At 41.8% G+C, this 12353-nt stretch overlaps 1 protein-coding gene across 3 annotated transcripts in view; it reads left to right on the top strand.

The window, feature by feature from the left end:
- The window catches only part of ST3GAL2 (ST3 beta-galactoside alpha-2,3-sialyltransferase 2), a 1330536-nt gene that overhangs the window by 357346 nt on the left and 960837 nt on the right, over positions 1-12353 (top strand). For all 3 annotated transcript variants that reach the window (XM_044081313.1, XM_044081311.1, XM_044081312.1), the window contains exon 2: positions 6263-6376. The gene's annotated coding sequence lies outside the window, so the exon portion shown is untranslated. The remainder of the gene's footprint in view (positions 1-6262; positions 6377-12353) is intronic.

The following is a 12353-nucleotide window of genomic DNA, read 5'->3' as shown; positions in this document are numbered from 1 at the left end:
AATCAGTGGTGATTTTGTTTTCGTAGCTAGCTTTGGAGGATATTATAAGGGAACTCAGCTTCTTACTAAGGCTGACCAGGGAGCTCCTCCACTCATGGGATTTTACTCTCTTTTGCAACAGTTTCTTCCTTCTGTTGTAGAGTTTGTTTATGGCAGGGAACCACCAGATTGGCTTCCTTTTTTTTGGAGGATAGCGTCTTGGTTCTGTTTGGGATGGCACGATCCATGCACTTGTGTAAGTGCTTATAGAGTGCATTTGTGTAGGATTCAGCAGTCGTAACTGTATTTTCCATCTGCATGGGTGTTATGAAGTTCGCCACTTCTGTCTTAAGAAGCATGAAGTTGGCTTTGGATAAATGTTTTACCGTGATTTCCTTAATGGGGGGTGGAGGTGGGATGTGGATATCTAGGACGATTAGCTTATGGTTGGATCTGACCAATGAGGAGTTGATTTCAGGTGTGGAACACTGGTCACTCATGTTGGTAATGACTAGGTCTAGGATATTATTCCCCTGGTGGGAGTATGGATAAGTTGATCCAGGGCTTTGGAATTTATGTATTCCAGAAAGCGTTAAGCAAAGGAGTTGGTACATGAGTAGTTTTCCCAGTTAATGGTGGGGTAGCTGAAATCGCCCATTATTAGGGTGTTTGGTTGAACCCTAATATTTTCCAGTATATCAAGAAAAGAGGAGTGGGAATCCTGGGGCATGGTGGGGGATCTGTACCAAGCTACAATTTGGATTGCAGTTTTGCCCAGAGTTAGTTGCACTTGGATAACCTCAGATGCATTATGCTGAGCAACTAGCCTGGTGGTGTGGATATCCTTAATGAATATGGACACACCTCTGCCTTTGGTGTTCTGGTCCAGGTTAGATGGCTGGAAAGTGTGGTATGAGTTATAGCCTAGTAATGCAGAGATGGTCTCTGGAGCCTTGAACCAGGTCTCAGTCACTGCACAGTTATCAATGTTCTCCATTTTAAGGAGTGACTTGAGGGAGTGCATTTTGAGATTTAGACTTCTAGCATTGAGTAGCATTACCCTCAGTTTTTGCTTGCCTATTCCTGTTTGAATTTGTCATTTGAACCTTACCTAAAAAAGACACTGTAGGGGTGGCAAGAGCCTTAGCCAGTATTCAGAATCCCAGTGGTGACAGGTGCAGGCCATCTCTGGCAAAGCATCATGGTCTGTCAACCATGTTGTCCCAGGCAGACAGATACTGGATCCACTTAGAATGACAACAGAAGCTTAGCCAATTGTTGAAGTCAATTATTTTGTGCTTGTACTGCAGTATCATTCTGGGCGATGGCAGGATGCTACTCAGAGCTAGGGTCATACCTACCTGGGCTACAAGATCAGAGAGCTCTTCCATGTCTCTTTTCATGTAGTGCAGACAGGTACGTCTCAGGTCATTTTACACCAACATGGACAATGACAGAGTTATATTTGTACTTGTTGTGGAGTGATCTGAGTGCGTGAGTTATATGGCAGATCCTGGCACCTGACAGACAGCTGACAGTAACCTTCTCTTGTTTAGCCTGGTGAGTGGTACGTCAGTGTGCCTGACTATAGAGTCACCTATGACTAGTATGTTGGGAACGTTGTTTTGCCTTATGGGCTGTGGTTGAGTGGCACACTGAGTCTGAATGACTCTGATGAAGCCAATTCATGTTTCTTGGCGAAAGCACTTAGTTGGTTTTACTTTAACAGTATTTAATGTTAAATAAACTTGTGTTTCACGTAAATACTGCCTTGGTGGCTCACTTTTTTATTTTTATTATTGTTTACAAGTTTTTGAGCCATTTGGCTTGTTTTTTGGTGTATTTTATTTATTTTAAATTCTTTACTTTATTGCAGTCAGCCACCGTTGACATACCCCCAGCTCAGACCATTACTGGCAAAATATTGGAACCAACAGTATCTACTCCAGCTAAGCAAATCTTGCCCACCTGTGGGGTGCTGTGTGATGTACAGCTTAGCTTCAGAACATGCTGCAACACTATCATCGCTGTTCTATCCTTCCCCAGCTTCATATAGTCAGATATGGAATCAGCATAAATAACAGCTGCTGCTTTGTAGATATCTGAATCTGTGCCAACCCTTCCCCTATCTACTCAAGAAATTGGGAATATATGACTGTGTTCCCAAAGCACTCAGCTGCTCCCATAATTATATACTCAGTCAGAACTGTAGTGTAATGATGTGTTACAGCATGCCTTTATATTCTCCTCTGTGTAGGGGGTGCTCATAGGGTCCAGTGCTAGGTCCCCTTTTCTGTTTTCATTAATAATCCTCAGCACAAAATCCTAGAATGTATGCGTGTTTATAAGCCGATAATTTTGCTATCAATAGAAATGCTTTCTTTCCTGAATTTATTCACTCGTTGGCACTTAAACATGTGAACAATGTCCAATGTTACCTTCCTTAGAAAGAGATAAACATAAAACTTAATATTTGCTGAAAAAATATTTTTTAATGGCTTAAGCTGGTTCTAACTGACCTTTTACATTATCACACTCTGGGAATTTTTAAACTGTGAAGAAATTTGAGTACCTGCTCTTCTCACTTGACCCCACATTACAATTCAGCCTCTTTGATGATATGGTCTTGAGGATCCACTTCTGAAACTCGAAATAGTGAAATTTTTAATTTCAGTATATCATGACCAGAAGTCTGAAACTACAAAAACAGGAAACCACACAACACTGAAACACTGAAACACTCTACACCAAAAAACAAAAGTAGTAACACAACCCACCCCAATATAAAAACAAAAACAATAGTAGATAAAAACAAATAACACAAACATATGATTTTGCCCCCACACCCCCGCTGCTTATATATAACAACTCCAAAGTTGCAGTTACTCGAAATAAAAACCAAAAACCCACTTGTATGTGCCCTTCACTCCCATTGCACACTGTCATTCATACTTACACTCACTAACACACACACACACACACACACACACACACACACACACACACACACACACACACACACACACACACACACACACACACACACTATACATGTACAAAAATCACCTCTTCCAACATTAACATGCACACTCTCTCACCTACCGAACCCAAACTAAAGGTAAAACTCCCCCCAAAAAATAAAACCTAAAACATTTGCACTCAAAATCCTGAAAAAACCTAAACACCTACCTGAATCTCCATACATAACCAGACATCGGACGCTATGTGGAAATCCCAGAACACAGTGCCCTTAAAGAGACAGCACACAATAAACTACACACCACACCACACCTACCACGAATTTGAGAAATGCAGATTCGTTAAAGTGCATTTTTGCAAAACTGCACTTTTGACATTCTGGTCTCGAGATACTGAAGCTTGAAATTTCAGTGTTTTGAGATTCAGAAGTGGACTTGGTCTTGAATAAGTTACCATCACTCCTTGTCAGTAGACACAGAATATTTAATGACCTAACCAAAGAAACATTATCCAAGAAATAGCATACTAATTCCAGTTATAAAATAAGTGTCAATTGATAGTAGTAAGTAACATTCAGACAAACACTGCTACACATACTTCTCTGAACTATCCGCGTATTTGCCTCATATTTTAGTGTAGTGTAATTACATTTGTCACATAATGTTTCAGTCTGTTTAAGAATAAGGTGATTGTCAGTAAACATGAGACAATTGCTACATTGTCTCAAGATGTCCATCTCCACCAGGCTGGCTACAGCTATAGAGAAAGTGCACATCCATAGTTGTGGGCCCGCTTTTTTGTGATCTACAAGGGCAGTGCAATCGAGGTTTGGAATAATTGAGCTAAGGGGAAAGGTCTAGGATTGATCTGAAACAACACTATTAGGATAATACTCCTCTGAGGACAAACTAGCTGCTCTACACTCAGCTAGATACTTGCGAAAATAGCAGAGGAAATTTTATATGGAAAATTGCAACTCTTCTGTACAGTGCACGGCAAACCACTACTGCTTAGCTCAGGACAGATGATAGGGGAGGAGTTAAAGAGGAATCCAATCATTAAATAGTAAAAATTGGAGTATTAAGTATAAGACTGAGATCCTGCAGCAATTCACTTTGCTCTCACTGTTGTGAGTCATCCTACAAGACTAAGATTCCCAGACTAAGTAAAATGCAAACAGAAGGAAATGCATTAGAAATGTAATAAATGAAGTTCAGATCTAGCAGCAGCTCACAATTCTCCCATTACTGTGAGGGAATCTGCAAGACTACGGTCACAGACCAAGATGAAAATGTAAACAGTTCAATTTTTGTTAGAACAAGGAAATACAGAAAAAAGAATATACAGTTCAGATTAACACTGTGAATATTGCAGAGTGCACTGAATGAAATGGAATGATATGAAACAGGCTAACTCAAGTTATAACGGTTTAATGGGAGTGCCTTATCAGTTTGAGCAGTCAGTGTCTAATAGAAATGGCACTGGGAGGTGCTTGCAAACTCTAATTTACAGTAGTGACTGGCAACTAAAAAGCCACTAAGTTAAAAAGCACAACAGGAATTTGTAAGTGTAAGGGAAAACATCAAAAGAATCCATGCAGTCAAACAACAGTTTTAAACTCAAAAGCTCTTGTGATTGAAGAGGAATGTAGGGGACTACCTTAAATAACAAAACCGTTTCTCAGCTCCTCCTACTAATTAGCTAGATATAATTCCTATTCAGTGATCCTAGTCAACACATTTTAAGACATAAAAAATTAAAATACAACAAATGATATTATAATATTACCAAAATCAAAAAAGTAATGGAAATATTCAAACCTTAAATGTAGAAAATATGGGTATTTGAAAGTTTAGAAACAATTTTGTTCTTTGATTCTCAAATGAAGTCTCCTTGTGTTTTATAGTAGATAAGTGTTCACAGTAAACATTTGTAGTATATTTTATTTGGAAGTTTCCATATGCTACAGTGAGAAAGAGACAGTGAATTGTTTTGGTTTAGTTTTCTTTCACTGTTTTAAAGTTTTTTTTTTTTTTTTTTTTGAGCCTGCTTTCATTGAGTTGCAATGGGTTTACCCAGTCAACTGAAAAGGGCTATGCAGGAGTAATGTCTAATGATATAGTCTCTTTTTTCAATAAAGAAAAGGACATTTGTGCACCATATGTCCCAGTTAATACTTTGAGCTTTACAGAGATGAGGAGGGAAGTGAGGCAAACTGTAGCCCTTTGCAGTATTGTTCAAATTACTTTAGTTTTCATCTAAACATGTGATCTACAAGCCTGTTTAGTATAAGATAATTATATGTTTAAGTTATTTAATTGGTTTAAGCAGACTGCTTTTTAAACAACATGCTGTACCGACCGGAACTGGAGTATCTGCTGGTGGATGTTAAAGTACTTAAAAAATATCAGTTAAAATATACAAACATCAACATATTTAGCTGCTTCACTGGATTACACAGACATTACCTCTTCATGGCACAAGTGCTGTGAAGTGACTTCACTGCAGAGACTTCAGCTCTTGACAGCGCATTATGCTAAAGACCGAAAGCACTGAGGCTCTGGGCTTACTAGAGTGTATTTAGTAACATTACCAGTGGCATTCTACTCTTTTTTCACTGGTTGTTTTAATTTCTTCCTGCTAAAGCTATGTGAGTGAAGTGAGAAGCAAACATCTGCTACCAATTACCTCACAGGCGGTCTGGTACCCAGTCAGTATACATCGCTTATGCCTCCTGATTTGTCCTAAGTTTCTAGTACAGCCATTGACGTATAGGTAATAGCAGCAGCTTTATCATCTTACCGTCCATGGAGAGAAACCTATCGTACCAGAAACTTTAAGGTGTGACACAGTGATACATTTGCAAGAAGTTGTTACTGTTGAGTGCATCTCGGCAGTTAGCATACAGTGTATCTTGCATTTCATAGTAAATCACCAAGGAATTTTGTCGCAAAGAAATGAAATGGAATTTTGTCATAAAGAACTGAGATGTATTTTTTTATAACCTCACTGCAAACAGTTGATTGTATCTGACATTTATTTTTATTTTTGCTTTTACTGAAGTATATTTAGTGGAATTTGGTGAACTGCATGATTTGTGGGCACACCTTCAACATGTTCCAAACATGGGTTGACACTTGTACACTTGCATGAACAGTTGCACACTGCACTGCACTGTTTAACTTAACTTAATGTCATTGTTATGTTCGCGCTTGTGTGTGTCAAAAGGGATCACTTTTATTTAAAAATGTACCATTCTGCTAAAACATAGCTTTGACAATCTGCTTTGTCCTGTTTTTTGCAGCCGGCCAAGTGATTTACCCCTGAAGTATCTACTGTTGGACACATCGGAGGTAATGAGTACTGCAGCTGTTCAGCAGAAGCAGATAAAGTGCATTGCACTTTGAAGTGCACAGAGGTAAATACTTCATCTTTGGCATCACATATCAGTCAATGAATATAAAAGAGCAGACTCTCAGTGCTGTAAAAGTGCAGGAACAGGTGATCTCAACACAAGTCCCCTGTGTAATGCCAACTGCATGATTCTGTGCTTCTACAGGGTGGCACCACATTATATGTTAAGCTTCGTGTAGCTTAATGCTTGTGTATTGTTCAGGAATGTCACTCAGGGTAGCAGTGAGCTGTGGTTCTGTTGCTGGTAAATAGGAGGTAAACACCTGTATATAAAACCAGAGATATTTCTAGTTTACTAGAGGACTGCTGCTTTTCCTTGGGTAGTAGAATGTTAAGACAGTAATATGAAATGTAAGGGATAATATAGATCCAAGTTTGTTATATATCTGCATGTTTCTACCACTCTAAGCTACAGAAAATGCATGGTTAAAAAAAAAGATCAGTTCTGAATTCTTCACAAAGTTAGGGAATCCAGGACCCTCACAAAAACCATTTTTATTATCTACCTGAAAGTTTGCAAATTCTGTGTTTTTTTTGCTAGACCCACACTTTATTTTTCAAAGTATTATAGTGGAAGATACTGGGTGGCAGAGTTTTTATAGGGACCCCTGGATTGCCTTGTTTCCTGCACTGAATAGCTTACGTCTTGAATGATAACATCCTTGTGGAGGTAGCATAGATATGAAAAGTACATTAACTTCTTTACTTCCTGTTAGATTTCAGAAAATCTACATCTGATGTTGTCCCTCTCATTCTGCTTCACTCATGGGTTACAGATCCGATCCGCGTATCTGACTCAGATGCCTTCTACAGACTTTACCTTACAGGCTCTAGTTCCTCCCTTACCCGTAATCCTCTGCCCCTAGCTCTACCTCCTCAGAACTTGTTTGCCACCAGTGCATACAGATGCATTCTCCAGTGCTCTAAGCAAATACGTGCATTTTTTTTAGTATTAAGATTTATCTAACTTTATAATTTTATAATTCACCTATCCATCCTCCCTTTTCTTTCAAGTATATGTATGCATTAGGTTCTTAGTCTTTCTCCACTTATCCTGTCCCTTCGGGCCTTGCCTCTTCTTTGAAAAAAAAAAAACTTTCTAATAACTCTCTAGCCTAGTATTGTTATTTAAGGTATAGTGGATAGTGACACAGACCTCGCAAGGGCAGTATCAGCAGTTCAGTTCTCAGCAAGTTCTTCTTCTCTGTTATTTTCAGGAATAGATAAACCAACCAGATTTAAGAGATGCGCTGAATGTGATACGAAAACCCCCCACTCAAACACACACGATAAATGAGTTTCTTGTTTAGGGGGCGGCCCATTTGGATTCTCCTTGCAGTATTTGTGAGGGTTTCAATCCTCAGGCAGTCCAAGAGCAGAAAAATAAGTTAATTTTGAAAGGGCTTCTGCCTGTTCCTCTATCTTATCCAGGGGCTCAACCCCCCTCTAAAGACTCACATGGCTCTGAAGCAAAAAAGTGACACCATAAGGAATCCAGGGTGTCCTCAGAGCCTCCTGCCAAAATTCCTGAAGAGTCGCATGCGAGGATGTTGGTGCTGAGATCTATGTCAGCTTCCTCAGATCCGAGAGACTTGACAGCTCTGAGTGAGCCTGCTTATGGACTGACTACTTCTTCGGATCTGAACATTCAGACAGCTTCTTAGCTCCATAAATCCCCAGGTTCCAGTGTATGGTCACCTGGGAGGTCCAGTAGATCTGTGTCTCCCACGGTACTGATGAAGATATTGCAAACCCCTTGACACTCAAGACCTTCCTCATTGGCTTCTTCCAGATTCTCTAGGAGCCTATACGATGACATGGACAAGATGGTTAGGTCCATTATCAAGGCTCAAATCCAGATGGGGGTACTTCCAGCTCCATCCCCTCATTAATCCGAGAGAGTCCCTGCCACTTCTTTTTCTCCTTCTCCAATTTGAATAATGGTTTTGGAGCCCCAGGACAGCAGTCTTCCAAGGGATTCAGGGTCAGATCAGAGGTCCTTGGCTTCCTCGACGTCGCCCGTGAGCTTGACTACCTCTGCTCTGAGATCCTCAGATCAGAATGTGTCCCGGGCCCATGTTGTCACTGCCAGATCTGAGGGCCAAGGTTTGGCTCCAGTTTTATTGGATCTTTCCTGCCCACTTGGAGATTTGTTCTCAACAGTACAGGTCCAGTTCTATCTGGGAGACAGGGTTCTGGGATGCTCAATCCTTCTTCCCCCGAGGCTTTGGCTCCAAGGCAGTGAGGGTGGGTAGCCCTGGGACCTTCGGTTTTCTGAGTTTTAGAAAAGACCTTCTCTGCAGACAGAGCACTGGACCCTTTGACTTCTGCTCTACCAAATGTTTCTACATCAGATCTGGGCCTTGAAACTTCCATCTCTTCCAGGGCCACCCGCCTCTAAAGACCTCCAGACCCTTCCAGCTGAGGTGGCCCCTTCCTTTTCTGACTCCTAACCTAAATATCTCACGGAGGAGATCCCACAAAAGAAGACATGCAAGAGGAGGCACTTGGACTCCCCTGTGGAGTCACTGAGAATACTAATTACGATGAGGGAGAGGGATCTCCCAAATCACCACCGGACAATATCTCCTTTGCAGACAGCTTAGAAATTTTAAAGCAAAGAGGTGGCTGGTCATCCAAAAATCCTTTGGAGGAGTCCATATTCCTGGAGACCTTTGGGTTGGGCCCATCTACATCCTGGGTACTCCCCCTTGCAGATGATCTTATAGATCTTGTTGCCCATTGGACCTGGAAGGAACCAGACACCCTAAAACTTCTGCCAAAATAGCCAGAAAAAATCCTTTCACCCCCGAGGGTTTAAATTTTTAGAGCAAGGGCATCCACATTGACACTATGGTGGTGGCAGCTGCTACAAAGAAAGAGCTTGCACAACAATGCTTGACTGTCCACCAAACAAACTGTGAGTCCAGAATGCTGGACATGTTTGGTAAGTGCACCTTTGCCTCTGCAACTTTTTCACTTAGACTGCTTAATTACTTGGCACATTTTATTCACCTACAGAGAGACCTGGTTAAGTAACTCTGAGTCCTTGGTGGAGTACTTGCCTAAGGAGGAGCTAGATAAGGTTTCTCCAGAGCTGACCACTCTTACTTCCTTGGCAAATTCTTCCACAAGGCTTGTTTCTCATTCAGAGGAAGGATCCTCAAGGGCAGCCAGCACCGGCATTGCAATACGCAAACATGCATGGATGAGGCTTTGTGATTTTGCAGAGCCCTTTAAGGCATCTTTTATCAATACCCCTTTTGGTGAGTCTTCCTTGTTTGGACCATCAGTTAAGGACACTGTGACCCACAGCAAACAAGATGGTAAAACCTTGTCTGCCATGGGGGTCAAGTTTTCCACCCCTCGATGAACCTATTCAAGGAATCAAAGACAGGTTAAGAAGACTTGGTACAGAAAAATCACAAGGTTCCTTTCCTGATCAAAGCAGAGAGTACTCCTTTAGAGGCAGAGGAGGAGACTTTAATAGGAGGTGCCGCCTTAGAGGCAGAGGGCACCTGCAAAAGCAGGTCTTTAGGGAACCCTTTTCTGACAAGCCCTTTTAGTGCTCCTGAAGCACTGCCTGACTGTTGGACTCTGGAGGCATTGGGGGCCATTTTTCCTTGCACCCAGGCACCTGGGCCCAGATAACTACAAATGCTTGGGTGCAAAGCATAATATCCAGAAGATACTACATTCCCTTTTGTCTCCCAACTCCAAAAGTTCAAAAGAAGTTCCCCGACTTTCCAGCCAGCCAGAGGGAGTTGGCAGTTCTAGAGCTCAAAAGATAACTGCAAAAGAGAGTTATCCAAGAGGTCCCAATCGAACAGAGAGGATACGGAACTTTCTGCTGTTTCTTTTTGGTACCAAAGAAACAGGGAACCTGAGGTCTATCCTAGACCTAAGCAAACTCAATTTATATGTAAAGAAAGAGAAGTTCCAGATGGTGACGGTTCAGTCTGTCCTTCCATTACTAAGGAAAGATGATTGGATGTACTCTGTGGAAGGATACGTACTATCACATAAAAATCAACAGGTGCTCCAGAAGTCACCTCCGCTTATGCATCGGAGCCGATCACTTCCAGTTCAGAGCCATGCCCTTTGGTTTCACTACAGCCCCCTGGATGTTTACCAAATACATAGCAGTGGTTGCAGCTCGTCTACAACTGCAAGGGTTTCAGGTATTTCCATATCTAGATGATTGGCTCCTAATTGACTACCCCAGCGTCAACTTTCTTAGACCAGGGATTATCTATACCAGATATCCCACATACTAGGCATCGCCATAAATAAAGATACGTCACAACCATTGCTGGTACAAACTTTGGAATTCTTCGGGGCTCAGCTGAACACAGTAACGCAGGTAGCTTCCTTGCCCCAACATCGCATCAACACTTTGACTCTTCAGGTCCAAGCTATATTACTCATTCATCTCCTCCTGCCATATTGATTCTACAGGCCCTGGGGTCTATGGCAGCTGCTATAATTTTGGTTCCTCTAGCCAGATACTATATGTTCAGTGGACAGTTCAACATCAGTCCCTATATGTTCCTATCAGGTTGACCAATATTTGCAGAAGTCATTTAGAGTGGTGGATTCAGCCCGATCTTTCGGTAGGCAGACCCTTCATCCTCCCCCCTTCAGTAGCCATAGTGACCACAGATGCTTCCCACCTAGGGTGTGGGGGGGGCATTTCAAGGGAAAGATGGTCCAAGGCACATGGACTGTCCTAGAGGCCAGATTGCATATAAGTGTCCTGGAGATGAGAGCTGTCCTCCTATCATTGCAAGCCTTTCAGGACAGTCTACCTGTGGAGACCATTGTGATTCACACCGACAACATGTAAATCATCTGGTATATCAACAACCAAGGAGGAACCCATTCATACCCACTGTCCAAAGAGGTCATGAGGGTTTGGGAATGGAAGATCTCTTAACACTGCTTTCTGCTTGCAATGCATATACCGGAGAAGTCCAACATATTGTCAGACAGGCTCAGCCGGTCCATTCTAATGCCTCACGAGTGGTCCCTCAATCAATCAGTAGCAATCAAAATATTCAACTGTTGGGGTCACCCTTGCTGTAATCTCTTTGCATCCCCTCACAACAAGTGCAGCAGTATTTCACTTTGATCCCTCCTTTTGAGAGTTCCCCAGGAGACTCTTTAGTCCAAGATTGGCCCCCCGGTCTGCTTTATGCTTACCCTCCTCTTCCAGTGATCCCAAAATTTCTTCAGAAAGCCAAACAATTGAAGAGTACTGTGATCCTCATTGCCCCTTTTTGGCCTCATCAGATTTGGGTCCCGTTCCTCTGGTCTCATTTGAGATATCCTCCATGGATATTGGAACCCAAACCGGCCCTCCTGTGTCACCCCACTCTAGGACTCCACCAGATCTCCCCACCCTCAAGTTAACCATCTGGTTTATCCAGTTCCCTTGATTGCTAGAGGGACCAGGTTTTCCTTGCATGTCAAAACTATCATTCTAGCTTCCCAGAAAGCTTCCACCAAGAAAGTATATAAAAGCAAGTGAAAACGATTTTCTGTTTGGGCCACTAGTCATCACATTGACCCCTTTTCAGTGCCTTTTTCTTCAATTCTTTCTTTCCATGAGACCTTATTTAAAGATGGTTCCAGTTGTGCGACTAGGAATCTCCAGTTAGCCATTTCCGGTTTTCATTTAGGACTACCTTTAGGATCTATAGCTTCAACCAGGATATATAAAGCATTTTTGAAATTTATCTTTCTCGTCAGGCCTCTGTTCAAGGATCCCACTCTCCCATGGGACCTGACTATCATTTTGCAAGGGTTGACCCAAAAACCCTTTGAACCAACTAATGATTGTGACTTGAAATTTTTGTCCTGGAAGTCTTCTGTTCTTGTAGCCATTACCTCAGCAAAAAGAGTAAAAGAGTTTCTGAGTTGCAAGCACTTTCATCTAAACCTCCATACATTATTTTTCACAAGGATAGAGTTTCTCTATG

The sequence above is a fragment of the Protopterus annectens genome, chromosome 8.part0, assembly GCF_019279795.1.
Source record: "Protopterus annectens isolate FY-2018-M chromosome 8.part0, PAN1.0, whole genome shotgun sequence".
NCBI classification, from domain to species: Eukaryota; Metazoa; Chordata; order Ceratodontiformes; family Protopteridae; genus Protopterus; species Protopterus annectens.
Note: the sequence above shows the minus strand (reverse complement) of the source record. Positions and strands in the feature narration are given on the sequence as shown.